Source organism: Nyctibius grandis, chromosome 3 (assembly GCF_013368605.1).
Source record: "Nyctibius grandis isolate bNycGra1 chromosome 3, bNycGra1.pri, whole genome shotgun sequence".
In the NCBI taxonomy this organism is placed as follows: Eukaryota; Metazoa; Chordata; class Aves; order Nyctibiiformes; family Nyctibiidae; genus Nyctibius; species Nyctibius grandis.
In genome coordinates, this window is record NC_090660.1 from 38,877,371 (window position 1) to 38,904,338 (window position 26,968).

A 26,968-nucleotide genomic window follows, 5' to 3' on the forward strand; every position below is an offset into this window, starting at 1 on the left:
GTTAGGTTGTGTGAATATAAGAGAACTACTTGACAGCTATGATTTTCAGAGAGCTGATTTTACAAAAATGCAAATAATATAATGGTACTGTTGGCAGAAAACAGCCCTCTTATCTCCCTGACAGTCCTTATTATTTCTTTCCATTCCCCTACTTTCCCATTCCCTTCTTTTGATTTTACTCTGAGAGAGAAATAATATATCGAAAGGAGCAAAGATGAAAAGTGGAAGTAAAGGAAGAAGGGCACATTTTGCTTCTCACAGAATCACAGAATGTTAGGGATTGGAAGGGACCTCAAAAGATCATCTAGTCCAATCCCCCTGCCGGAGCAGGATTACCTAGGTCATATCACACAGGAATGCGTCCAGGCGGGTTTTGAATGTCTCCAGAGAAGGAGACTCCACAACCTCTCTGGGCAGCCTGTTCCAGTGTTCGGTCACCCTCACCGTAAAGAAGTTTTTCCTCATATTTAAGTGGAACCTCCTGTGTTCCAGCTTGCACCCATTGCCCCTTGTCCTGTCAAGGGATGTCACTGAGAAGAGCCTGGCTCCATCCTCATGACACTTGCCCTTTACATATTTATAAACATGAATGAGGTCACCCCTCAGTCTCCTCTTCTCTAAGCTAAAGAGACCCAGCTCCCTCAGCCTCTCCTCATAAGGGAGATGTTCCACTCCCTTAATCATCTTCGTGGCTCTGTGCTGGACTCTCTCTAGCAGTTCCCTGTCCTTCTTGAACTGAGGGGCCCAGAACTGGACACAATATTCCAGATGCGGCCTCACCAGGGCAGAGTAGAGGGGGAGGAGAACCTCTCTTGACCTGCTGACCACACCCCTTCTAATACACCCCTGGATGCCATTGGCCTTCTTGGCCACAAGGGCACACTGCTGGCTCATGGTCATCCTGTTGTCCACTAGGACCCCCAGGTCCCTTTCCCCTACGCTGCTCTCCAACAGGTCTGTCCCCAATTTGTACTGGTACATGGGGTTGTTCTTGCCCAGATGCAGGACTCTACACTTGCCCTTGTTATATTTCATTAAATTTCTCCCCGCCCAACTCTCCAGCCTGTCCAGGTCTCTCTGAATGGCTGCGCAGCCTTCCGGCACATCAGCCACTCCTCCCAGTTTTGTGTCATCAGCGAACTTGCTGACAGTGCACTCTAATCCCTCATCCAAGTCATTAATGAATATATTGAATAGTACTGGTCCCAGTACCGACCCTTGAGGGACTCCGCTAGACACAGACCTCCAACTGGACTCTGTCCCATTGACCACCACTCTCTGGCTTCTTTCCTTCAGCCAGTTCACAATCCACCTCACTACCCGATCATCCAGACCGCACTTCCTCAGTTTAGCTGCGAGGATGCTGTGGGAGACCGTGTCAAACGCCTTACTGAAATCGAGATAGACCACATCCACAGCTTTACCATCATCTATCCACCGGGTTACATCCTCATAAAAGGCTATCAGGTTGGTTAAGCATGACTTCCCGTTGGTGAAGCCATGCTGAGTGCCCCTAATGATCCTCCTATCCTTGATGTGCCTAGAGACAGCACCAAGGACAAGTTGTTCCATCATCTTTCCGGGGATGGAGGTGAGGCTGACCGGTCTATAGTTACCCGGGTCCTCCTTCTTGCCCTTTTTGAAGACTGGAGTGACATTCGCTTTTCTCCAGTCCTCAGGCACCTCTCCCTTTGCCCACGACTTAGTAAAGATGATGGAGAGTGGCCTAGCAATGACTTCCGCCAGCTCCCTCAGCACCCGCGGGTGCATCCCATCAGGGCCCATGGATTTATGGACGTCCAGATTGCTTAATTGGTCCCTGACCCAGCCCTCATCTACCAAGACAGATTCCTCCTCTATCCTGACTTCTTCTGGGGCCTCAGGGGTCCGGGGCTCCTCAGGACAGCCTCCAGCAGTATAGACAGAGGCAAAGAAGGCATTCAGTAACTCCGCCTTCTTTTTATCCTCTGTCTCCAGGGCCCCCACCTCATTCATCAGTGGGCCTACATTGCCTCTAGTGTTGGTTTTACCTGCAATGTATTTGAAGAAGCCCTTTCTGTTGTCCTTGACCTCTCTTGCAAGGTTTAATTCCAAGGAGGCCTTAGCTTTCCTCGTTGCCTCCCTACATCCTCTGACAACAGACTTATATTCCTCCCAAGTGGCCAGCCCCTCCTTCCATGATCTGTACACCCTCTTCTTCCACTTGAGTTTGCCCAGCAGTTCCCTGTTTAACCATGCAGGTCTCCTGGTACCCTTCACTGACTTCCTACCTGCTGGGATGCTCTGATTTTGAGCTTGGAAGAAGCAGTCCTTGAATGCTAACCAACTATCTTGGGCCCCCTTACCTTCTAGTACCCTGTCCCATGGGATTTCCCCTAGCAATTGCTTGAAAAGGCCAAAGTTGGCCCTCCTGAAGTCCAGGGTTGTGATTCTGCTAGCTATTCTGGTTCTGCCACATGAGATCCTGAACTCTACCATCTCATGGTCACTACAACCAAGGCTGCCCTCAACCTTCACCTCTTCAACCAGACCCTCCTTGTTAGTAAGGATAAGATCCAGCAGCGCTCCTCTCCTAGTTGGCTCATCCACCATTTGCATCAGAAAGTTATCATCAATGCACTGGAGGAACCTCCTGGACTGAGGATGGCTGGCTGAGTAGGCCTCCCAGCAAATATCAGGGTAGTTGAAATCCCCCATGACAACCAGGCCCTGTAATTGCGAGACTGCTCTCAGCTGCCTGTAGAAGGCCTCATCACCGTCCTCATCCTGATCTGGTGGCCTGTAATAGACACCCACAACAGTATCACCCCTGCCAGCCTGCCCCTTAATTCGCACCCACAAACTCTCAACTCGCTCCTGATCCGCCCCTGGACAGAACTCAATACATTCTAGCTGCTCACTCACATAAAGAGCAACTCCACCACCTCTCCTTAGCGGCCTGTCTTTCCTGAACAGGACATAGCCATCCATGACCACATTCCAGTCATGCGAGGCGTCCCACCAAGTCTCTGTGATTGCCACTAAATCATAGCCTGGTCTTTGCAGATTTGTTCAAAGGACACTGTAAGAATTTGTGTGTAGAAATTTTTTACAATCTGTAACCTTCAGGGTTTTTTGTAAATCTTTCTGAGATACTTCTTAAAACCAAATGCTGAACTTCGGTAAATAATCTGTATAAGATTAAAATGAGATAGGCTACTGACTGGAAAATCTACGGTATCTATAGGTATTTGAATTGTAACAGAAAGTGAAAAGAAAGTTGTGGAATACTAAGCTCTCTGTGATGACAAAGTGCTTTTGGCTCTTCCCCACAAACATCTGTGGCTTGTTAGCCTGTTTTAAAGAGGGCAAGACTTCATCATGGGTGAAAATGTATTGCTTCATATTCAACAGGTCAAGTTTTCTTTGGATTGAGGTGGAATTGTGGCTCATGGACATCTGATGTGATAGGTAAGTTGATTTTGACACATCTTATTATATTACTGCCACATGGTAAATATTGATCTTGATTATGCTAGTGTAAGTGCAAACTATAGGCATATTATCTTACTTATTTTGCATTTGCACTGGTGGAAGTGAAATGAAAATTTATCTCCTTTCCCTCTCTCCCAAACGACACTTCAAAAACAAGGTTTAGATTATTACTAATGAGCTTTTTATTCAGAAACTATATACAGCAGGAGAAAAGTGAACAAAAAAAGTAGCTTCAATATACCTTATTTCTTGAAATAAGGTGGTAAGTTATTTTAGTGTGAAAAAGGATATTTGGGCTTATGGGGAGACAGCTCAGAAAATCTGGTATAATTGATGCATAGTCCATATTCTCATAGAGTAATAAATAACTATTTGTGTACAGTAATAGTCAATGATGCTAAATTACTAAGTGGCATTCTTTCTCTTTTCTCTTCTCTTCAGCTATTTAACCAGATGGGCAGTGTTGTAAAGAAGGTATCCAAGCATGTTGCTAGTACATAAAAGAGAGCCTAAAGTAAGGGTAGAGTTTTATATTGTGCTGTTCACTGAATTTTATTATTCATGGCAGTTGTTTAATACTTAGAGCATAGATCTACAGACCTGTCTGGTCTTACAACCATGAAACAGTGGTATGATCAAGCAGGAGTTTTGCTTACCCTGAAGTATGTGAGACTGCTCCAGTTCCAGAGAAACTGCAGAGAGAAATGTGAAAGAATTTTATCTAAGCTTCCCTGAGGCTCTAGAAACCCTTTGTCACAGGGACGTCCACTGTGCCATTGATTACTGGAAGGGTTGTGGCAGTCAGAAGCAGTTAGGCAATTGGAGGTATCCTGCACTACTTGTGTCATTCAAGCAGATGCATTGTGGATAATTGTATTTAATTGGATAGACTTGATCTGACAAAGTTGAACTGAAACTTGCAGTAGAAATTTCTAGGTATGCAAAAAAAATGGAAACGACAAATAACTATTAGTTTGTCATCTCTGAAATCCAGTTCAGGAGACTGCTTAATGATGTCATTTTTCAAGTCGCAGGGCAACTTTTTCAGAAGTAATCTAGACAAGACATATATATTCCTGGTAGGATTTTGCATCCTATTTACATTACATGTCATTGTCTACATTCAGTTTTTTATGGTTAGGATTTAAAAATGAAGGTAGAAAAAAGTCAGTGCTTTCTCTACTAGTCTGTACATGATGATAAATTCCTAGAACTTTGTAGATACTTCAGAGTTTTCTTTTTCTGAAGCTGTGTAGGAGAGAGATTAACTCCATTCAGTCTGTTTTACTTCCATCACTTCTTTGCAAGGTATCAAATATGTTAGGGGGTTTTAACTTGCATTTTTCATTCATTTTGGTACAGACCATCAAAGGCAAACTGGTAGTACCAGTCCAACATTGGGATGATGAAGTGACAGTAAATTTAATAATAGGGAATGTAAAATATATGATAACATTTTTAGCATCAGAACAGTTTGCCATCCAGACCTATATATCGCACACGGATTGAGTAGCTTCTAAAATGTCAGTCTGTTGTGATTTACGATTCAGAAGCTCATCTCTTCCTAGATAAAATGAACCTTAGTTAACTTTTTATGTGCGTAATACCTTGCGATAAATTATAATTCCTCAAATAAGAGGTGCACTCATATTGTAGGAGTGCATGAGAGAAACTGGTGTTGCATGTGTGGGTTGTGTTAAGTGTGATGATTGGCAACACTGGATCAAAGGGTTATATTTTTCCATAGCTATGTTGCCTTTTATTATGGATTGGATAAATCAATTCTTGCTTGTTTGTGGGAAGCAGAAAAAGGAAAAATGGTGCTACAGGAATATGTGGATCTTTCCTTCCTTGCAGAAAGGGAAGGATTAATCTCAGCAGAGGACACTCCATGAGTTCACCTTTTCAGAAGAGGTTTTCTTTGTGTGTGTGCATGTGTGTGTGTATCTCCTCTGTATCATAAAAGACCTACACATTTTATAGATATATCTTTCCTTAAAAGAGGCTACATTTACATGGTCTATTTTTCCCTCACTGTGTCAGGAGCAAGTGTACAACATTTTGGAAGGTCTGATACTGAGGAAATGGAATGCAAATTGTGCCGCAGGCTGGAAGTGGAAACACAAGGGTGACACAATAATAGTCTGTGATGCACACACAATGCCGTCAAGCCATGGAACACACTTAAAATTATTCAAAGTAACATTAATATCCTAAAAAAAAAAACAAAATGGGAAAATAGATGTCAGCCAGTGGATTTGATGTATATATAGCTCATTATGTGGGGAGATGGATGGGGAGACATTTGTTCTTGCAAGAGGAATAGCACTTTGCTGAAAAGGGAAGGCAGGCACAGGCAGCTGGTTCAGGGAAGGAAAAGCCAGCAAGTTGGAAATATGGAGCTGAGAGGAAGATGAAGAGCCCAAAAGTGAGAGCTCAGTGGCAGAGGTTATAGTGGTGGAGCTACAATGATGAGCTAGTGGGGATGAGAAAGTGAAGATATACAATTAAAAACATCCTTTGTTATCCCTGGCTTGGTGCACTGAGTTTCTCTTGCTCCTAGTGCTTCATCACCTGTAGTGTTGGTAGCTCCCCCTGTTGATTCATACTACTTTAGTTACTGGTTGCATGGCTTGAACAGAGCAAAAGGACAAAGGGGATGAAATCACAGAATCACAGAATCAATCAGGTTGGAAGAGACCTCCGGGATCATTGAGTCCAACCATTGCCCTGACACCACTATGTCAACTAGACCATGGCACTAAGTGCCGTGTCCAGTCTTTTCTTAAACACATCCAGAGATGGTGACTCCACCACCTCCCTGGGCAGCCCGTTACAATGTCTAAGGACCCTTTCTGAAAATAAATTCTTCCTAATGTCCAACCTGAACCTCCCCTGGCAAAGCCTGAGGCTATGTATGTCCTCTTGTCCTATCGCTAGTTGCCTGAGAGAAGAGGCCGACTCCCACTCCACTACAACCTCCCTTCAGGTAGTTGTAGACTGCAATAAGGTCACCTCTGAGCCTCCTCTTCTCCGGGCTAAACAACCCCAACTCCCTCAGCCATTCCTTGTAGGTCATACCCTCCAGACCCTTCACCAGCTTGATCGCCCTCCTGTAGACTTGCTCCAACACCTCAACATCTTTCTTGAAGTGCGGGGCCCAGAACTGAACACAGTACTCAAGGAGCGGCCTCACCAGTGCCGAGTACAGAGGGACGATCACTTCCCTAGACCGGCTGGCTACACTATTCTTAATAGAGGCCAGGATGCCATTGGCCTTCTTGGCCACCTGGGCACACTGCTGGCTCATGTTTAGCCGGCTGTTGATCAGCACCCCCAGGTTTCTTTCCACCAGGCAGCTTTCTAACCACTCTTCCCCCAACCTGTAGGGCTGCATGGGGTTGTTGTGGCCAAAGTGTAAGACCCGGCACTTGTTCTTGTTGAACCTCATGCCGTTGGTCTTGGCCCATCTATCTAACCTGTCCAGATCCCTCTGTAGGGCCTTCCTACCCTCCAGCAGATCGACACTCCCACACAGCTTGGTGTCATCTGCAAATTTACTGAGGGTGCACTCAACCCCTACGTCTAGATCATCTATAAAGATATTGAACAGCACCGGCCCCAGAACTGAGCCCTGGGGAACACCGCTAGTGACCGGCCGCCGTTGGACTTTGCCCCATTCACCACCACTCTCTGGGCTTGGTCATCCAGCCAGTTTTTAACCCATTTAAGAGTCCACCCATCCAAGCCCCGGGCAGCCAGTTTATCTAGGATGATGCTATGGGAGACAGTGTTGAATGCCTTACTGAAGTCTAGATAGACTACATCCACAGCCCTGCCCTCATCTACTAAGTGGGTCACTTTGTCATAGAAGGAGATCAGGTTGGTCAAGCAGGACCTGCCTTTCATGAATCCATGCTGGCTGGCCCCGATGCCCCGATTGTCCTGCATGTGCTGTGTAATGGCACTCAGGATGATCTGTTCCATCACCTTGCCTGGCACCGAGGTCAGGCTGACAGGCCTATAGTTCCCTGGATCATCCTTCCGACCTTTCTTGTAGATGGGCGTTACGTTTGCTAATTTCCAGTCAGCTGGAACTTCTCCAGTTAACCAGGACTGCCAGTAGATAATCGAGAGTGGTTTGGCAAGTTCATTTGCCAGTTCCTTCGTTACTCTAGGGTGAATCCCATCCGGGCCCATAGCCTTGTGGGTGTCCAACTGGCACAGCAGGTCACTAACCATCTCCTCCTGGATTACGGGAGGTTCACACAGCCCCCCGTCCCTAACTTCAGGCTCTGGGGGCCAAGTCTCCTGAGGACAACCAATCTTGACATTAAAGACCGAGGCAAAGAAGGCACTGAGCACCTCTGCCAATGTCTCTGTCTCTATCAGAGACATAAAGGCCAGGTTCAGACAAGTCCTCTAAGGATGGCAGAAAAGAACCTAATCTGCTGAAGGTAATTCTGAAAAGTTGCTTATGTGTTAGGGAATAATGCTGATAACTGGTGTGTTTAGAAAATAAAGAACCATCCACGTGTAGTTCAAAAGTACAGGAAAGGTGCTGAATAAGGTAAACTGAGGGGTGAATATGCACTATATGTGTAAGAAGTCAGAGCAAATTCACCTTTAAAAATTAGTCATCACAAGATGATCTTCATCTTTGTTACGACCTGATCGTAACTAGTTCATGAATTCCTTGGAGTAAATTAAGGTGAAACAACACCAAATAACTGGTATGAAATTAAGAACAATTTATTAATACAGGGCAAGTAGCATGCTCATAAGTGTCTTGGGTTTCTAAAGGCACTGAGAAAAGAGAGAAAGGGAAAAGAGAAAGAGGATATGAGAGAGAAAGATATACCACCACCCTTGGATCCAGCAATGTAAGTTGTTTGTAGAGTTGGTCCTCTGGTAAATTGCTTGCAGGATCCTTCCTCCAGTAAATTGCGTGCAGGATCGCACCCTCCGGTCAGGACTGGTCCTCCGGTAAATCGCTTGCAGGGTCAATCCTCAGGTGGCGGACAGGAGCATGCACCAGCATCCCAAGCAAGAAGTTCTAAACACTTTGGGTCATTTGCATGTGAGACAGGAGAGGGTGGTAATATCCCTCTTGTCTCCCCCCTCCGCTCACTTTTCATGCTAATCGGAATGCCTGCGCATTTGTAGTCTTAGATTGTTCTCATGAGTCGTGACCCCCCAAGGGGTGTCTGGTGGTCATGATCCCCCTAGTTGCGGTGTCTGCTGTATGATCTCACTTCTGTGCAAGCATGGTTGATGCCTTTATGTAGCAAAGATGTTGCCATAAGGCATATCCTGCTGAATCTTGGGGCTTTTTTTCTTGGTTTGTTTTTTTTTTCTAACACAGTGTCTTTAACATGCTTAGGATGTGTTAACCAGAATAACTGAATACATGAAGGGATTTAGACATATCCAGGTTTTATTCTTAATGGTACTTTTAAAGTTGTTTTTTTTCCTATATTGCTTTGCTTTTAAGTTGATTATTAGAATTATTTATTACAGTGATGTCAGTATTTATGGTTCGGCAGCCATACATTGAGTACTGTTTCTCTTAAAAATGAGGCTCTGTCCTTTCAGTGTTATTTCTGTCGGGGGGCACTGCAACGTGCAAAAGCTCAGAAAGATGTCAGTAAAAATAACAACCTGGCATTATATGTGCAGTAAATGCTGAAGACTGGAGGCTGGTTTATTATTTTTTTATGTATGGGTTGTTTGGGTTTTTTGTAGTTAATGCTATTCTACTTGATGTCTCATTATTTTTCTCCTTTGTTTTCATGGCAGTCTACTAGTTTATGTTAATTTCTCTTTCTTTATATAATCTTATAAGGTCATCATTTGATGTTCAAATAAATGTTTCCATAAGTTGATATCTCTTTTCATTTAATGTAGGCACACTGAAAAACTGGAGAGCACTTACTTTCATCAAATGGTACTGATAATCCAATGCAGTCCTTTGAGACTTAAGTGCAAAATTTTCAGTCTATTAGATTGGATATCTAATCAGAGTTCATGACAATACTATAACTATTTATGTCTAAAAATCCCACAAAAGAACAAAACAAAACAAAGCAAAACAAAAAAAGAATCCTGGCCAGCGAGGATTTAACCAGTTTAAGAAAAGTAAACGCCCTTCTCCATCTCAAAAACCCTCCAAAGCTAGAATTGGCACTAGTATACTCACTTCTGCAGGTATCTAGGTACATAGGTGTTAAAAGCAGTATTGTAGTAAACATCGGACTGCATGCTTTAAAAAATGTGGGGGTGGGTAGGGAGTGGAAAGGGTTGCTGACTTTAGAGTCATTTAGGCAACTACATGAAAAAGTACTTGGTTTGTATGACAAATGTTGACCAACTCTTGGATGTGACTGAGGAATCCTTGCTCCATGAATGAGCCACGCAGAGTTGGCTGGGGTGCAATGGCAGAAAACTCACTGTTGGACCTCAGCTAAAGTTAGGAACCATTGTGTCAGCCATCAGTCTGTTTATTGAGTGGAGCTGAAAAACAATGTTTCTGCAGTAAGAGCTCACCCACAGGTGGATCGCTCTTGTGCTGTTGCATGGGAAAAGAGTGAGGACAGAGAGCAGAAAGAGAGAGGGAAGAGATAAAAGTTATTCTTGTGTGATCAGGTTCGTGCATGTGTGTGCTTTCTCAGCAGTACCTGATCCTGTGAAGCAACATACAGAGCTAGCTGATCATCAGCCAGGAGGGAGTCCTTGCTATTTTTCCTATTTTGTGGCATCAAACATGCCATTTGTAGCAAGTCTGTATCCTCTACATTGAGGGCACCTTCTGCACTTTAGTCTGTCCGCATTTTGGCTAGAAGGGTGTTTTTGGCTGAGCCTTTGTTCTGATACACTTTTCCACATGTCCCTGCACTCAGATCTATGCATGTGGCCATGCTTGTACTATGCTGAATTAACAAAAGACCCTCTATGAAACTTGGTGTCTGCTCTAGCAGTTCTCTTGGAGTGTATGACCTGAAGAGAGTGGCAAAGCTTGTTATTTTAAAGGAAAGAAATACTAGGAAATCTTGTAAATTACTATATTTCCTAATAAATTCATCACAGTGTGAGAGAAATCCTCTTGAAGAGCAGAGATAACATACTTCACCTTTTCTCAGTCCCCACCCTGCTGCCTTGCTACTGTGGTTATTCTGAAGATCCTTTGAGTTTGGCTGGTGAGTTGCTCGCTGATGCCACGGCTTAGCAGATCACCAGGCTCATATTCTTGAGACCTTAATGAGACTTAAGCATATGCTGAAACACTTTTTGCTGAACAAACACGGAAGTGTGAGCAAAAATTGTAACCTGGCCTTAACTGTTATCATAAAACTTAATTTTGTGTTAAATATTCTGTGTTTGAAAATTGAATGCTCTAGCTTTCACATACCCATATGTGTCACACATACAGCTCATAGATTGAGCCTGGAAGTATTACTGCTAATATCTCGGGGGAAATGTCATTTAACAAGTTTCAAGTTGTTACCAGCACTAGGTCATTATCCTTTTTGTGCTCTTTCATTAGTTCATGGTGGAAGTAATATGTCATGTGCTATGATGTTTTGGTGTAACTTGAGAAATTGGCATATGCAAACAGATGTATTGTTTATTGTCTGTAGCTGCATTGAAATTTCCTTTCTGCAGCTGGACAAGGAGAGATAGCAACTGTGAGAGTATGTGTTTGAAAGCACGTAGTCTCACAGCAAGGCAGATTTGGCATGTGACAGGAGGGTCTTTCCCAGTGTGGTTCTTGTGGATAAGGCTTGCCTTGACCTGCTGCTTCTCTTTGATGCCAGCTCTCTCTTTCTAACCTCAGAGGAAGCGATGGGGGAACTGGAAGCTCAAGTCCTTCTGAGCTTGTGGCATTTATATTGTGAGACAGCTGAGATCAAGTTCATTTTGCTAAGCTGCTCACCCATAATGGATCTGTCACAGCGGCTTGACAATGTATTTGTATCCGTTTTGGACAGCCTTGGCTGCTCAGCGCTCTCCCTGTGAGTGTTCCTGGCAGACCACTCAGATTTAATGTTGTCGAATAGTAACCCCTCCTCTCCCCCTCGCAATACATCTATCCTTTTCATAGACTTAATAGGTAGTTGTCTGTTCCAGCCATGCTTTACTTTTGAATTGGTATCAAGTAGCTGAGAGCACCTCTTAATTTGACCTAAATTTTCTCTTGTTCAGCTGGCATATAGATGGCACAGCCAAATAATGGAGGGTATTTTGTGTCAGAAACTCTGTTCTGTTTTTTTTCTGAAATTAAAAATCTATTTGAGTTTCTGGTTTATTGGTAATTTACAAACGGTTGTTGGTTTGATTTTGATGTAAAGATGTGGCAAAGGGTAGTGGGAAGGAGAATAATGGTATCTCACAAATTGAAAGTCCGGCCTTCCTGCCAACTGTATCTGGGCAACAAAGTTACCTTTCAGAGACTGGAACTGCTAATAAACCGGGAAATAAATGACTGCTTTTTCATGTCCAATCACTAATGCTGAGACTATGTAAGTGTACATAACTCCAAGTTCAGATTCAAAATTGGGTGTCTTTTATTCTGGTGCAGACTTAGTTGAATCTGAAATATAATTTCAGTCTTAGTGGAGCAGGAGGATGTTCTGCCCTCTGCCTTTCTCTTCCCCCAACAAGAGAATTTTTTCCAGTTTAAATCACCAAATAAACCTGCATGAAGACATCAATTTCTAAATATAATACGCTGAGCTACAGGCTTTACCAAGGTCTGGGGAGCCAAGTGAAAATGAAACCACTGACTCTCTTCTCTACTAATTCGTCTCCTGGGTCTCTCCTTTTTGGATTTCTTTTCCTTCCTTCCTCTCCTCCTCCTCCCAACCCCCTTCAGTGCTGCTCTTTCTTTAACAATAGTTATATAATACTGCCTCTCCATTGGGACACATACTATATAGTTTAGCTTATACATGTATTAGTAGATCTGTGCAAATCCTTAGGCTTTCAGTTCACCTTAGAGACTTGTTTCCAAGCTGAGTTCAAAAGAGCAGTGGCTTCCCTGGAGAGTGCCGGCTCCCACAGCAGTGCCCCAGTTCCAGGTCGGCACTGCACCGGGTGTGGAGTTTAGGTTTAATAGTATGTCCCAGTATTTTCCTCATTTATCCTACACAGCCCCGTCTCTAATAACACAGCATCTAAACTGCTCTTTTTGTGTTTGATGAGGCAGATAGAAATAATAATACTGGTTAAAGGGTAATGCTTTAAGGGGTATTTCTTTTAAAAATAGACAAAAGTTCAATGAATTCTGCCATAAAAGTGTGGCAGTTGAAAGTTAACTATGAAGAGAGAGTGAAGCTCGCTTGATTCTCAACAAGGTGCATTTAGCAAAGCTGTACACTGGAGACTTTCTTTCTCACTGATGGAACTTACTGCAAGAAATAAAAAATTCTGTACCTGGTGCTTCTCTGCGGCATGTTTGTTTGTGCTGTTCTCTCCCAGAGCTGTCCATCTGTGGCTTTCTAATTTGCACAATGTCGGTCTATTGCTGTTGGTCTTCTTTTACCCCCCCTTGCAAATGCATGTGGGAGAGAGGGAGAGCGCTTGACAAATCCACTGCTCTTCTGAGATCTTTCCAGCACTTCCAGTGTGTGTGTTAACTGCAAAAGCTGAAGAGAAATACCTTGGGCTGCACTGACCTCGTCATCTGTTTTTCAGATAGCATATCCATCCCATAAATCCTTTTCGAGATAAATAAAAAATGCCCATAGAAAAGATATAGCCTGGATGTAATGATTAAGCAGGTGTTAAGCAGCAGTCCATTATTCATGTATCAGGTTTTTGTATGATAAATTTTTTTATCTTTTTATTACTGCTTGAAGGGAGACTTGACCGAACACCATCTCCAGCTGCCAAAGGGCAGGGTTGAGTGATGGGAGATAAACCTTCTGAAAGGGACCCATCATCAGTAGAGCAGAAGCTTCCTCTAAAGCAAATCAGTTTTAGGAGTTGCTTCCTTCTTGCTAGGCAGTGCCATTTACATTTTTTGCTGAATGTCAAATTAACTCTGAAGGGGCAAAAACCTTCTGTGGGTGCAGGGTATGGATGGAAACAGTACTGCTTCTGTATCAGCATCATTTAAAATCCATTTTTAGTTATGCCTACAAGACAAAACTGGTAACCCTCTGGTTAAGCAGTGGTGTATCAGAGACTGCATTTCGTGGATCATTCAAATGAAAGAATATTGGGAGATCCCAACCTTGCAGATGAGCAAGTGTGCAAAAATTCTGATTCCGTTTTTAAAATGGAAGGTGGAGACAAAGCCAGGGCATTTATTTAGTGTTGCAGTAAATTCAGGTATTCAGCAAGCAACTTCTGTAGCAAGCTTACAGTTTTCTACATAGAGAAAGTAGCCAACCTGTGGTTTGGGGTTTGTTTTTTTTCCCCTTTCTAAAGTGCTTCTCATGAAATTATGATCACTTGCAATTTGGGAGCAGAAATACTGCACAGGGAATGAAAAGCCTCATCTGCTTTTGCCAAATGAAGTAACTGTGTCTAAAAGGATTCTGCCTAGACGGCTTCCAGAGGGCAGTGAAGCATGCTGGCTCTGTGTACGCCACGCCAGTGAAAGTAGAGCCTGGAGCCTGGGTAGAGTATTAGTTTCCTGTGTAGTCAGTGGCTGGAGAGATTTCAAACACTTGATTGTCTTCAGAATGAAACCTTTCTGCATAGGACTGATAAATATTACTTTAACTCTTTGTGTGAAATAGTGGCAACGTTATTGGAGAAGAGCCTGTTTCACAGCTGCGATTGCACTATCACCGTGTGCCACAGCCACCGGATTATAAGCAATGTGGGGCAGATAAAACGTCTGCGATCGTGCTTTGTATTGTGGCTGGCACAATGAGGCCCCGCTGCTACCTGGCTCTGCTAGGAGCTATCAGACTGCGAGAATTATAACAGCTAGGAAATTGGTAAAATGCACAGACAAGATGTTCAGATGAAAAGGGTACTGGATCAGCGTGAAACTGAAAAAGCTTTTGACAGATTTCTTGGTTAAACATTTGCTACTTTTCTGTGTTGTTTCATTCCCAACAAAAATTTACTTTCTCATGAAAAAATATGCGTTTCTTTCTTTCTGTAGAGAATAAACATGACTGCAAAGTCAAAATCAGATCTTGTTCAAGATGATGTTGGAGACATCATTTTAATTTTAGTTCAATATTATGTAATGTGGAAAAATCAGCAAAAAAAGAAACATTCTTGAGCAGTTTTTGTAATTTACAAAATATACTCTTTCAGATATTTTTTTTCTGAAGCAACTTATGTTATTCACTGTTTTATGAGTGGAGTCTCAAACACTCTAGAAGCCTTTGTTTTGTGAAGATGTTTTCTTTTGTATTAAAATAAGAGTTTCCAAGGTGGAAAATTTTTTAATTGATTCCAATGTTTCTTTTGAATATTGAAATATTTAGGATTGTCATCAGTACATTAATGAGCTTCTTCCTTTCAAAAATGTTTCCTGTCCTTATAAAAAAAGAACTCATTATTTTTTTTTTATTGTTGGGATTATCTTTTCTTAAAAAAGAAGGACAAGAATAGTGTAACTGTTTCTTTGCTATCAGGAGTTTACAGTTTATCATTCTCTTGAACTTGCAATGTAGTAGTTTTCTTCACTGATATCATGCTGCAAAGCTGTGAATTGGCAATTAGATATATTTTCAATATTTTCCTTGTAAAGTGTCAAGATGCTGACAACTATCTTGCCCATGTATACCTCTCCAGATGACTGAACATTTGAATAAGAGCTAGGTCCTTTTACCCCACCATAGTGTCACCCGTTGACTAGCTTGGGTGGGACCACAGCAGCAGTTCTGAAGAATCTTCTTTTTTCAGTGACTGGCAATGCAGCAGTGTGGGGATTTGAAGGAGGCTGAACGCGCTGATAAATTTGTTTTCCAGGAGAAAAAAAAATGTGAGTAAAGCTTGATAAAATGGAGCAGTTGACAGCAGTTATGCAATTTCCTTAATAAAGTCTCTGACTTCTCTGGGCAAAGACAGTGCTGGAAGCACAAGTCAGGGCTAATTACTTGTAGCATTCACCTTAGATTAATACAGTTGGGGAAGGAGAGGAACTGCATGACTTTTTTTTCTTTTTTTTCTTTCCTTTCTTTTTTTTCCTCTTCTTTTTTTTTCTCTTTTTTTTTCCTTTTTCTTAGTGAAATGAATTAAATTAATCCAGGTCTCTCTCTTCTGGGACTGAAAGCCATCAGTACCAATGAACGTCCATGTCTTTTGTTCTGACTTGTGTATCTGCAGGGGATCACTTGCAAAAACCCTACAGCTGGGAATGATTGGTGGTAAGGAAAACAACAGTTGCCTATCATCTGAAGAAGGGATGTACTGCAGCCTAACTGTAGTTAAAAGTACAATGGCTTTAACAGGAACATTCCTCTCAGCTGAAGTTGTCTCCCACATGTACTTCAAAATTGCCGTTTGTGGCATATTTCTTTTCCTTTGAAGGCTTCAAAATATCTGTAGAACTGTTCTAAGAAAGAAGAAAGTCTTTTAAATATATTCATGATTTCTGTATATTTCCAATATTTTTAAAGCCTGCATTTTGCAGTCAGCATGGCTTTGTTTACTCCAAAATTGTTAGCAGAGACTGAATCTGAGCATTTTGGTTTGAAGTGATGGAAAGGTTTAATACTCTCCTTTCTTTGCCTTCCAAAGGCCTAACTACATTGCTTTTAATTAGCTGTAGTGTCTACTAAATAGAGTGAAATTGTCCAGCTGTGTAGGAGCCATGGGCCAGCAGTAGGTATTGGAAACTGGAAGCACTGAGACCCTCTTTCCAACAAGAGCATTCATAGACTAATCTCATGTTGAGAATGTTAAATAACAGAGAAGTGTTTAGATACGTTTGCAGATCTGGAGCATAACCGCATGTCTTTATCTGGCTAAAATGTGCTGGTTTCTGGCTTTTAAACTTAATTGTAGTAAGACATTATTACTGAGAGTTTTCACATTTCCCAGTGCGATTGCATACTGTGATCTGAGCAGCAGTGCCGTTCCTGTGTTTACCAAGAATACCGGGTAGTGTTTTAGCTTGATGCTTCCCTGGCATTTGCTTGACGGATTAATTTGGAGCTTTCTCTAGAATTATTCATGGAAGATCAAACGGCAAAATCAATGGGGGCCCTTCTGCAAGCTGACGATCATTTACTGTGTGCATAAATTACTTTTTCTGCTCTGTTACGTAGTCCTCCTAGAGATGCATTCAGAGACCACATGATCACCTCATGTTTACAGCAGATTTTATTATGTTGTAACTCATGCATAAGTGGACTGCATGTTTAAATTTTCAGTTTCTTTATGCCATCTAAGACTTCATGTGGAACATGAGCTGGAAAAATGGGTGGAAAGTGGTGTAACTTCTAAATTTAACTCCTGAGTTAAGAGTAAATTGTTAAATTTTGTTTCCTTTTCTTGTGCGTAGTTGGTTCACCCCCTTAAAATAGTCACACACGGTTATTTAGTACTTGTGCATAGAAAGAGATCTGTCTTTAGTACTAAAATCAAGTCAGTTCTAGCAACTACACTCTCTCAGGTGTGCCACCCCATCGTGACAGAAACAAGATAAATACCAAGTTTCAGAATATCTTGTAGGAAAAGAGCATCAAAGAACCAATTCTTTAATATCTTTCTTAATCCATAAAGCACATAATTTGTACATTCGGGTTTTTTAAGTATGTATGTATACATGATGCTACACTAAAAGCAAGGTACAATATTCTGTTGATTTAATATAACTTCATGAGCATTACAAATAATAACATTATTTTTTCTTACCTTGTGCATATTTACTTACACAGGATTAAGTACTTATGTACTTTAAATCCAAGCAAATTGTTTGAAAATGTTTTTGTCAGCTCTTTTTCTGTTTTACTTAGTTACAAAAACACTGTAGTCTTAACAAAATGTGTAAAGAAGCTTTCTTATTCTACAGTTTGATCAGCAGAAATCAGATGCTCTCCATGTCGAAGACAAATAATTCTCCCATATATTTACTATCAAAATGTATAGTTTGCTAGTTCTTTGTTGTCTTCAAGCCTTAATTTTTTTTTCACTAGGTTCAGCAAATTATCAAAATGAGTATTTTAAATGTGGATAACACAGAAGTGGCCAACTTGGCTGGTGAAATCAAATGATTAAGGACAATGAAAAGTAACTCTTGTTACAAAAAAGTTACAGGAAAACTTTATGTTATAGAGTGATTTTTTCAGTAAAATAGCAGATGCAAATTTATATTCAAATAATATAAAATTCATATTTGGAAACAGCCTATAGTATACACATTGCATTGATAGTCCATAAATTAACTATTAGCATTTAGACAGTAGGTCTTGGAGCAATGCTCTACACAGCTCCTTGTAAACATCTCCTCAAACTCAGCAACAGTCAAAATTGGGCAGTAGTAAGTAAGAATAGTGAACAAATCAGAAAATGTCATCGTGTTGTTGCATATATACTTGCGTAAATCCATGGCATGTTCATGTATTGAAATTTTCATGCTGGTCTGAACTTCTTTCTCAAAAGTGAAAAAAGAAAATTAAAAACAAATAAAAAGGCCAGCAATCAAGACTATGAGACAACTTCCATAGATGAGGAGATGAAGTTCACTGACACATTGCAACTTTACGATAAACATGTCTGAGCAATAACCTAGAGTTTTATCTAACCTTGAACAGTGTGGAAAAGAACAACACAGATTATTTATTCTTTTTCTTATGGTGTAAGGAATCAGGATATCAAACACAATTTTTCAACCTGAAAGCTTTCAAAAAAAGTTTAAAATTGTTAAATTCTTTTACAGAGCCAAGCTGTGAAATAATTTAATGAATTCTTGGCAAAAGCCCCCTGAAGTGCTATCACAGCAAAGGTATAGACGCAAACTTTGGCTTGGGAAGTCCATTTGCTGTTGAGGAAATAGTGCTGCTGTTCCCTTGCTCATTCACTCTTTCCTTAGGCATCAGTTGCTGATACAGATAGTCAAAGGCAGAGTAGTAAATAGTGGACATTGCATCTGTCTGTTTTTTTCCTACTAATGCCGTACACCATGCACATATAAGTCTTTTCAACAAAAATATATTTTAAGGGTTGTCTACAGTGCTTAAGTGCTTGATTTAATAGATGAAGGGAACTGGTTTTCTTTAAAATATAGTATCTGTATATGTTTCATTAAAATTTCTTAAAATCAGAAATACACTGAAAGTGTATGTCCAGATAGAAGTTGTTATTGGCTAGGCAATATTTGTTATTTGTCTGCCAGTCTGGGTCCTGATTTTCTTTATTATCAGCTTCACTATCCTTGTTTTACCTTTTGAGCACACAGGAACCTGCAGCTCTGATGAACAGGGCCAAATCGTATGGGATACAGCAGGAGCTCATTCACATTCAGGTTGCGCCAGACTGCAAGTGCTATTCTACCTGTCTGTGAGAAACAATAACGTTTTACAAGACTGATTTTTAATTGCCTCTTTTACTTGGGTGCAGAGCAATCCCTGGAGGATGCCTTTTCACTTCTTAAAATGGAAAACAGTAATGTAAAAAAATCATGTTCAAGGTAGAAGCAGTGGATGTTTGAAACTTGCTCACTGGCTTATCTTCCTTGTTTATTTTGAAGGAATACTATGTCTGAGACAACCCTGTAAGAAAATATTTTTTTTGAAGGGAGTTTTCAGTATTAGAGAATGGGATTTTAAAAAATTCTAATTCTACAAAGCAAATAATCGTGATGCTGATTTCCTAGCTTCAGAGTGAGGCAACTGAAGTTTTATTCTATTTTAGGAACTCAAGAATAAAGAATTTGTATGTATAATATCATTATATTTTATTTAATTAGTAGTATAACTATGGTATGCTTAGTATTAATAAAAAAACAGAATGCATATGACGGGGCTTGAAAGAAAAAGGCCTCCTAATTCACTGGGATTGTTTTTCATTATGTGGTTTGCACAGGCCTGGAGATCCATGAGCTACTACTAAAGCCTAACTGAGAAAAGCTAGTTTATTGTCAATGAGCTTGAATTTACAATGCTTCTACTGAGAAATGTTTAAGGGTCTGTTAATCTCAAAATGGTTGTAAAAAAACATTGAATTTGGTTACCTTCCAACTGTTTTTTGCCAATAACTGGCAACGTATGTTATGTTAGACAAGAAGTAGCGAATGGGTTCTTTGTTTTTGTGTGCATCCAGACCCACCTTGGACTCTGTGGGGTACAGTGCCAGCAAGCCACATACGGCATCACTGATTCTTTGCTTTGAAATAGGTTGCTACTAATGATGGGCGTTCCCAGTGCATGGCCTGCCTGGAAATGGGAGCAGCAAATACATGAAAAGTTTGTGTGGTGTGGGTCAACATTACAGCAGGGAGTAGGTCTGGATTGAAGGCTGTTAGCGAAAGAGGATGCTGCCACTGAGAGGCAGCAGACTGTGGAGCTCTGTTATGGTTGCTGAGATTAGGTGAATTTGCTGGAGACCTACCCAAAGTGCTCCACTGGTAACTGGGGTTTGTTTGCTTGTATTCCTGTCAGTTACATATACTATTCAGATATTCCTGACCTCTCTTAACTTTCTTCCTTTTACTGACTATTTTCAGGGTGCAGGATGGTGGGTTGGTTACATCTTTGGTTTCATCTGGTCAGATTTGGTCTGCTTGGAGTTACGTTCTTCTGCATAGTGCAGCAGAAGGAAAAATTTTTCCCTAGGTATCTGTATATTGCTTGTTGGCCTCTGGGTGTTTACTTACTTGGAAAGTTGTTGGATGGTATTGGAGTTGGAACCTGGAGGTGGCTCCAGCATTTTTGTTCCTTTGCACTGGCAGAAACCCTAAATATTTTTTTTTTTTATTTTGAGAAAAAAAAGGAAGAAAACACAGAATTTATGGTAGTGATTATTCCTCTCTGAGATTTCAGCTTATGGCTGGAAGATGATTATTTAGTGGTTTATGCCAAGTGGAATATCTTCAGCAGAAGACAGAAAAGCAAGCAGAATATTGATCAAATCAAAGCAGCCTGGAAGGTACTGTTTTGTAAAAATTTCCCTGCTGAAAAAATGTTCAAATATTTCCCCATGGAAGATGTTGAGGGACAGAGAGAAAGGCTGTTTTTCATTAATGGATTTTTTCCTTTGAAAAAAAACATTTTTGATGGGAATCTGAAATATATTTTGAAGGAAAAATGCCCCAGACAAGTTTGATAACTGATGTGTGAGGACGGTAGTTCAGAGCTGTGCGTGTCTCTGGCCAGGCTTTTGACGCTTTCAATTTGATGCATTTAAGTCTGTTAGCTAAAGCAGAAGTACTGGAGGATACTGTATGTAATATCCTTATAAAACTATAGTACCAAAAATGTAAATACTTACAACATTTTGAAGAATATCAATTTATAACTTTTACAGGAAAGAAATGCCTCCTAAATAGTTTTGTTAATACATATTTTTCTAACTGTCATATTTCAGATACGGTCATATTTGTATGTCTGATAATGCTCCAGCTTATATGGTGACATGAATTATTCATTTAGTTTCTATAAAACGTAGGGATAAGCATGGACATCTGATCCTGACTGTTTTTCGATCCAAGATGGTTCCCCTTAGTTATGTTTACAAAGACTCCTATTTGCAGATTATAAACTACCTTTTTCTGTCTGTTGTGTGGTATGAAGAGAATGAAAGCACAGCAGTGTCTGGCTGCTAGGGAATACTGCAATGCACATTGCTGATATTAAATAAGAGGTAAACGTGCAGCTAATGTTTTCCCAGTTCTGCCCGTTCATGTGCTATATGGATGAGATCAGTTCCCCTAGCTGTGGCAGGGCTCCTTGGAAAGCCGGTCAGAAAGGTTTTCCCTGAGTAAGGAAGAAAGAAGGGCAACTGAACTCTGCTCCTGTTGTGCAGAGTACTAACAGGGAAAACATAATATGCCATCACACGAAGACTTCGTGATTGATGCTCAGAAAATCAAAGTGGGATGAAAACTACATGGATGTAGCCTGACAGTCTTGCTTTTTAAAAGCTGGGCTGTCTAAAAGTCTGTTTAGTGTACCAGTCTTAGAAAGGAGAGCAACAACAAAAACAAAAAAAGGGTGGTCATTATTATTTTAATAAAGGCCACATTTGAGGTTTTACCTGTTATTTTAAGGAGAGAATAAATAAGTGTATGGAAATTTCATTTTTTTCCTAGTCCCACACCCAGACACAACCTGCATGGGATATTTCCAGAACAAGGATTGATTCTCAACCTATCAGGCTCTGTGGCTGAATTTCATAATCCATTAGTAACTTAAGAGTTGTAAGAGACTATTAAAAATATTAAAAGTTTTTAATAGTTGTCAGATAGTATGATCTGCATTTATTGAAAATATTTCATTGTAATTAAAATCAAAGGCATTTTTTAGATACTTGAGGTGTTAGCAAAAGTACAAGTTCTGAAAGCTACTACTATTTTTTCAAGAAAATTGAATAGCACTATTCTCTCTGTTAAAATTTTATCTAACAGGAAATTTCATGAAATTTCTCTGATAGTTGAAACTGGAGGCTGAATGCCTCTTAGGTCTGTAATTCCAGTATTACACTGTGGTATGTAGCATCTAGCAAAGGATTTCTGCAAGATAAGAAATAGTAGCTCTGCAAGCTCAGAAATAACAGTAGTGGCCTTCTATAATTTGGTTTCCTTCTGATTGCTGTTGTTGGAATATCTGTACATTTTCAGGAAGGATTTAGTATGATGGAAGCAACCCTCGCCCCTCCCCACAAACTTAATTAATCATACCTTTAGGTGACTAATTAGATGTGCTGAATTTCCAGTGAACTGTAAGGTTTCATCCTAGTTCTTCACGCCTATGTTACCCAGCTGATATCTGTAAACTGAAAGAGGATGTTGCTACAGTGCATTGTTCCTAATAAAATTCAAATTAAATAATCACCTCAATTATAGATTAAAAACTCAGGTTCAACAATTATCCAAAGAGCTCTGCTTCACTGAAAAAGCACAGTCATGTACCTACTCCTTTCCCTTCCTGCCTGAATTTATAGCTTTCTCACACAGACATAATTTAGATTTAGCTTAAATTGTGCCCTAAATTGTTTCCATTATCTCAATGTGGAGCAACCTGTGTCTATTCCTGGAATATGATATCATTATTCTTGAGCTGCATTACCTAAAGTGTATGCTGTCTTTTCTACACTGAACATTTTCAATAAAAACCTTTTTCAGTTCCTGTTAGTGCCTATACATTTGAGTCAGCTAAATGTGGAAGGAAGAGGACTGTGTCTGATGTATTCATTCCAGTTATGGTAATGGCCTTTGAAGAACATTCTTATTTATTCATAGGTTATACCAAGTTTTTTGATGTCCAATCTGATGTTTATAATACAGAATTATGCTGTATTTTGTAGATTAATGAACAGCAGTGATAGGTGGAAGAAGTATTGGCCATGTAATAACAATCAAGTGTTTGGCCTTAATCAGAATGATTTTGGTAGGAATAGCTGAAAGCTTTTCTTATTCCCGAGTCACTGTCTCCATAAGAATCCCAGCTTACTGGGTTGGCATTTCTGGTGAAAAGGTTTAGGTTTTCAGAGACTTGGTTAAAAACCCATGGGAATTCTTTTTTCACAAAGGCATTTCATTTTTCTTGTCACACACCCACATGCCTTATACGATCTCCCCTTTAGTGATCCAAGCTCATTTTGATTTATTATCATTCTCTGGGAAGCCAGATTTCCATAAAATAATGGAAATTCTTTCTCTATGCTTACTCAAAAATACATCTTTTTAAAGGCTGTAACCCTGCAGAGGTTCTGGACAGAAGTCTTTAGAGTCAAGGGCTAACCTGTGCACCAGAAGACAAGAGTAAACAACAAATTAGCATCACAGATTATTCACACAATAACCACGTGAAACCAGGGAGTTTTTCACTTCCACTAAAACTTCTGAATTGTGGGTTTACTTTGCATTCATGTGTGATAGTATTTTGAGAACAAATAGTTGTTGGTGCTGAATTTGTGGGTGCCGCTGAAGTGTTAGATCTGTGCTACTGACAACACGCCTGATGTGTAAGGTGTGTAATGGCTTTTGGGCCCTTTCAGAAGAAAATCTTGCCTCGCACTTCTGTGGAGGTACAATGCTAGTAGTGCCATTAGACTGAAAAATTCAGCTTATTGATCCAGTGTAAACACGACCTTAGCCTCCAAGGGACTGCTAAAGCTCGGACCCTACTGGTCAAAGGTGAAGTGCTGAGGCTGGAACAGCTACTGGGGCTGAGGCCAAGCTCAAGACAAATCAAATGAAAAAAAAGCTGAAGGGCTAATTTGATTTTCTGTCTGGACCTGGTGTCTCAAGTCTCTGTAGGCATAAGCATTAGGAACACGAGTAAGGAAGGAGGGAGCTTGTGCTAACTATCAAGGAGATGGTGCAGTTAATTGGAATTTAATTTACAGGCAGCGGTAGCAGTCCGTCATTGCTGCTGTCTGCATAAGTGACAGGCCAGATCATTTACAGTAGAGAGAATCACTTGGCCTGGGGCCAGGAGGAGTGCAAATGTGACCCTGCTCCTTTCTCTTTCCTAAGGAAGCAACCCTAAGGAGGATGTAGAATTTTTCCAAGTTGCTCCAGAATTTCAGATCCGATCACATGCATACCCAGTCATTCCTACTTCCTGTTCCACTTCAGAGAAAGCTGGGGAAAGAAGCATGTGGCATCAGGAGGTGTCAAGAGGTCTGGCACTGTAGAGTTGCTGCTGCAGGGTTGTTCCACCCACAAATTGCCCAGGGGAAGGGGGCTTTGACCATGCAGCCAGACAGGAAGTTTTAAGAGCTAGTGGAGTTTGCTGTGCTAATACAGAACCTGGCATTCCATTACATGATTTTCAAAACTTCCAAGGATGCAAAACCGCTTGAGTTATCCAGCATAATGTGGTGTTTGTAAAGATTTCTTAACTTTTCAAAGCTTCCAAGCTTTCCCCTCTGTCTTTCCTTAAGGATTTTGGAAGAGCAAAAGGATTGCAATCCAAGAGTGAGCAGGGAAACCTGTTTGCTCCACCAGCAAAGAAACAGAAGTGATAGTTGTGCCTAAAATAACTCAGTTTGGAATTCTTTCCTCTTTGAAATTTATGTTTGTCACTGTTCTTTATGTTGTTCACATCATCTTTGATGAGTACATGGATAGACTTGGATTCACCACCTTCCCTCAAGGTATTTGCCATATATAATGCTCTGTGAGGCTAACCAGTAAGAAGTTCCAGGTTTACAGGAAGGCAAATAGAGCCCATGTACCTCATCACACATTGTATTTACTTCACTGGTTGGTTTGAATCAGAATGTAATAGCAGAGATCCAGTTTCAGTACATTGCTCAGATATGTCCTTATAACGTAATGACCATGAAAGTGTTACTGAATTAATACTAACCATGCACTTAGATACTTTGCTAAATGAGATTAATTGATCAAACGCTGTCTGGGGCGATCAGATCAGATCTGTTCAAGTTGAATAACTTCTACTACACTGTAAAGAGGCAGGTTTTTTGCCTTTCACTGAAAATTATTACCTTGCTTTACCAAGGCTTCTGTTGATTACACAGATTTTTAATTTTATTATTATTTATTTAGCTTACTAAGAAGCAGAGAGGGTTATTTTGGATTTTACACAACTTGCAGAGAAGAAAAATAATGACTTTACTCTAAATGCAGGGGAAGATTCTCTTGTTGTGATACTTTTGAAATGTAATTTTTTTCTGGCAATTAGAGCCTACGAGAGACTGCCTGGCTGGGTATATCGGGTTATGGTGGTAATCAAAGAGAGTCCAATTTAATTAATCTGATTATTATACATTTTGTGGTGCTCTAAAATTGTTTTGTTTCCCTGTCATTTATTAAGAATAAACTTCTCTTTTACCTAGGGATGATTACATAATGCGGAATTATTAATGGTTAGTCATAAGAAACTAATCAAGTTAGAAGCAACATGGAGTGAGGGAATGAGCACAGAACCAGGAGCTAAGTTCTTCCTTTAATTTGATACATCATCTTGGAAAAAATCACTTACTGCTCACTGCAGTCTCTCAATTTTCTTTCAGCTAAAGAAGGAATATTAATACTTACTGCCCTACTTTGCCAGACTATTGTGAGAATTAGCTAATGTACATGTTTATTAATAAAATGTTAATGTTTCAAAAATGTCATTTTTTTTTAAATCAAATGTTTATTTGTATATCTGTGTGTTTACCTGTGTATGCAGATAATTAATAATGAAACTGGAGAACTGATTATGCTATTTGTATCTTTAATTGCCAATCCATTTGTTTAGAAGGAACAATCTCTATCTATTATCTACTTAAATTGCTCCTGTCACCAGTAATACCCAAGTGAATTTTTCCTCACAAAACCTGTGTGAGGAAGTGAAGTACAGATTAAAGCCAAAACAAATTATTATGATAATTTAATCTGACTCCCATAAAACAGAAGATAAAGAATTTTCTTTTAGCAGTTTCTGTGCCAAGGCCCTATCATATTTCCTGGTTTATAACAGAAGAACTAAACCTCAAGGAGAATCAACTCTGAGTTTTCAAACTTTTAGATATATATGTAATTCAAATTAGAATAAGTAAAATTTTACTTGCTCTTAAATGCTCATTGACTTATTTGTGGTGAAAATATTTCATGTGTATTGAAGTATCAATGGTTTATTTTAGTAGTTTGCCTAAGGTGATACAGCACAGAAGGAGGCTAGGAGCAGAACTTGGTTCTTCTGGAGCCCTCATTTATTCCATGTAATTGCAAGGCTCTGTGGGTGATAAATAACTTGGGCTCACCTGTGGTGTAAGCTTTTCTAAATTAAAGGCTCAAGCTCTGAGACAAACCTTGTATGTTTGTGTAAAAACTCATTTGCTTTCATTCTGGTGAAGCACTGTACTTTTGGCCACCAGAATTCTTTCCTTCAGCATGTTTGAAGAAAACGCTGAACGCTGAAACAAAAGAAGGCCTCATTGGTGTTGTCTGTTCTTTCTCAAGCAATTTAACGTTTCTAGTAACAAATATTAAAAATTGTGGAGTCGTAGAATAATTTAAAGTAGAAGGGATTTCTGAAGGCCATCTGGTCTAAGCTGCCCTCTCTCCTAGCACCTGCCCAAAACAGGGCTAACTTCAAAGTTGGAGCTCATTTCAGTGTTAATCACGTTACTTGGGGTAATCTATAAAATGTGTATTATTTCCATCTTCCTAACAGTTCATTGTGATGGGATTTCTTATCTGACATCATCTGGGGATTCTTAGGATTTAGTCCTCTCCTACTAAACCCAGTAATGGTGCGATCCAGCTGTGTCAGTCCTTGATCATCTTGTCTACATTTTCCTGGACACCAAGCTTTAGCTCAATATGCTGGTGCTTTGAGGGGTAAAGTTTTTATCCAAGGCAAAAGTTTTGAACAACAAAATAATAGGGAAATATTTGTCTTGTACA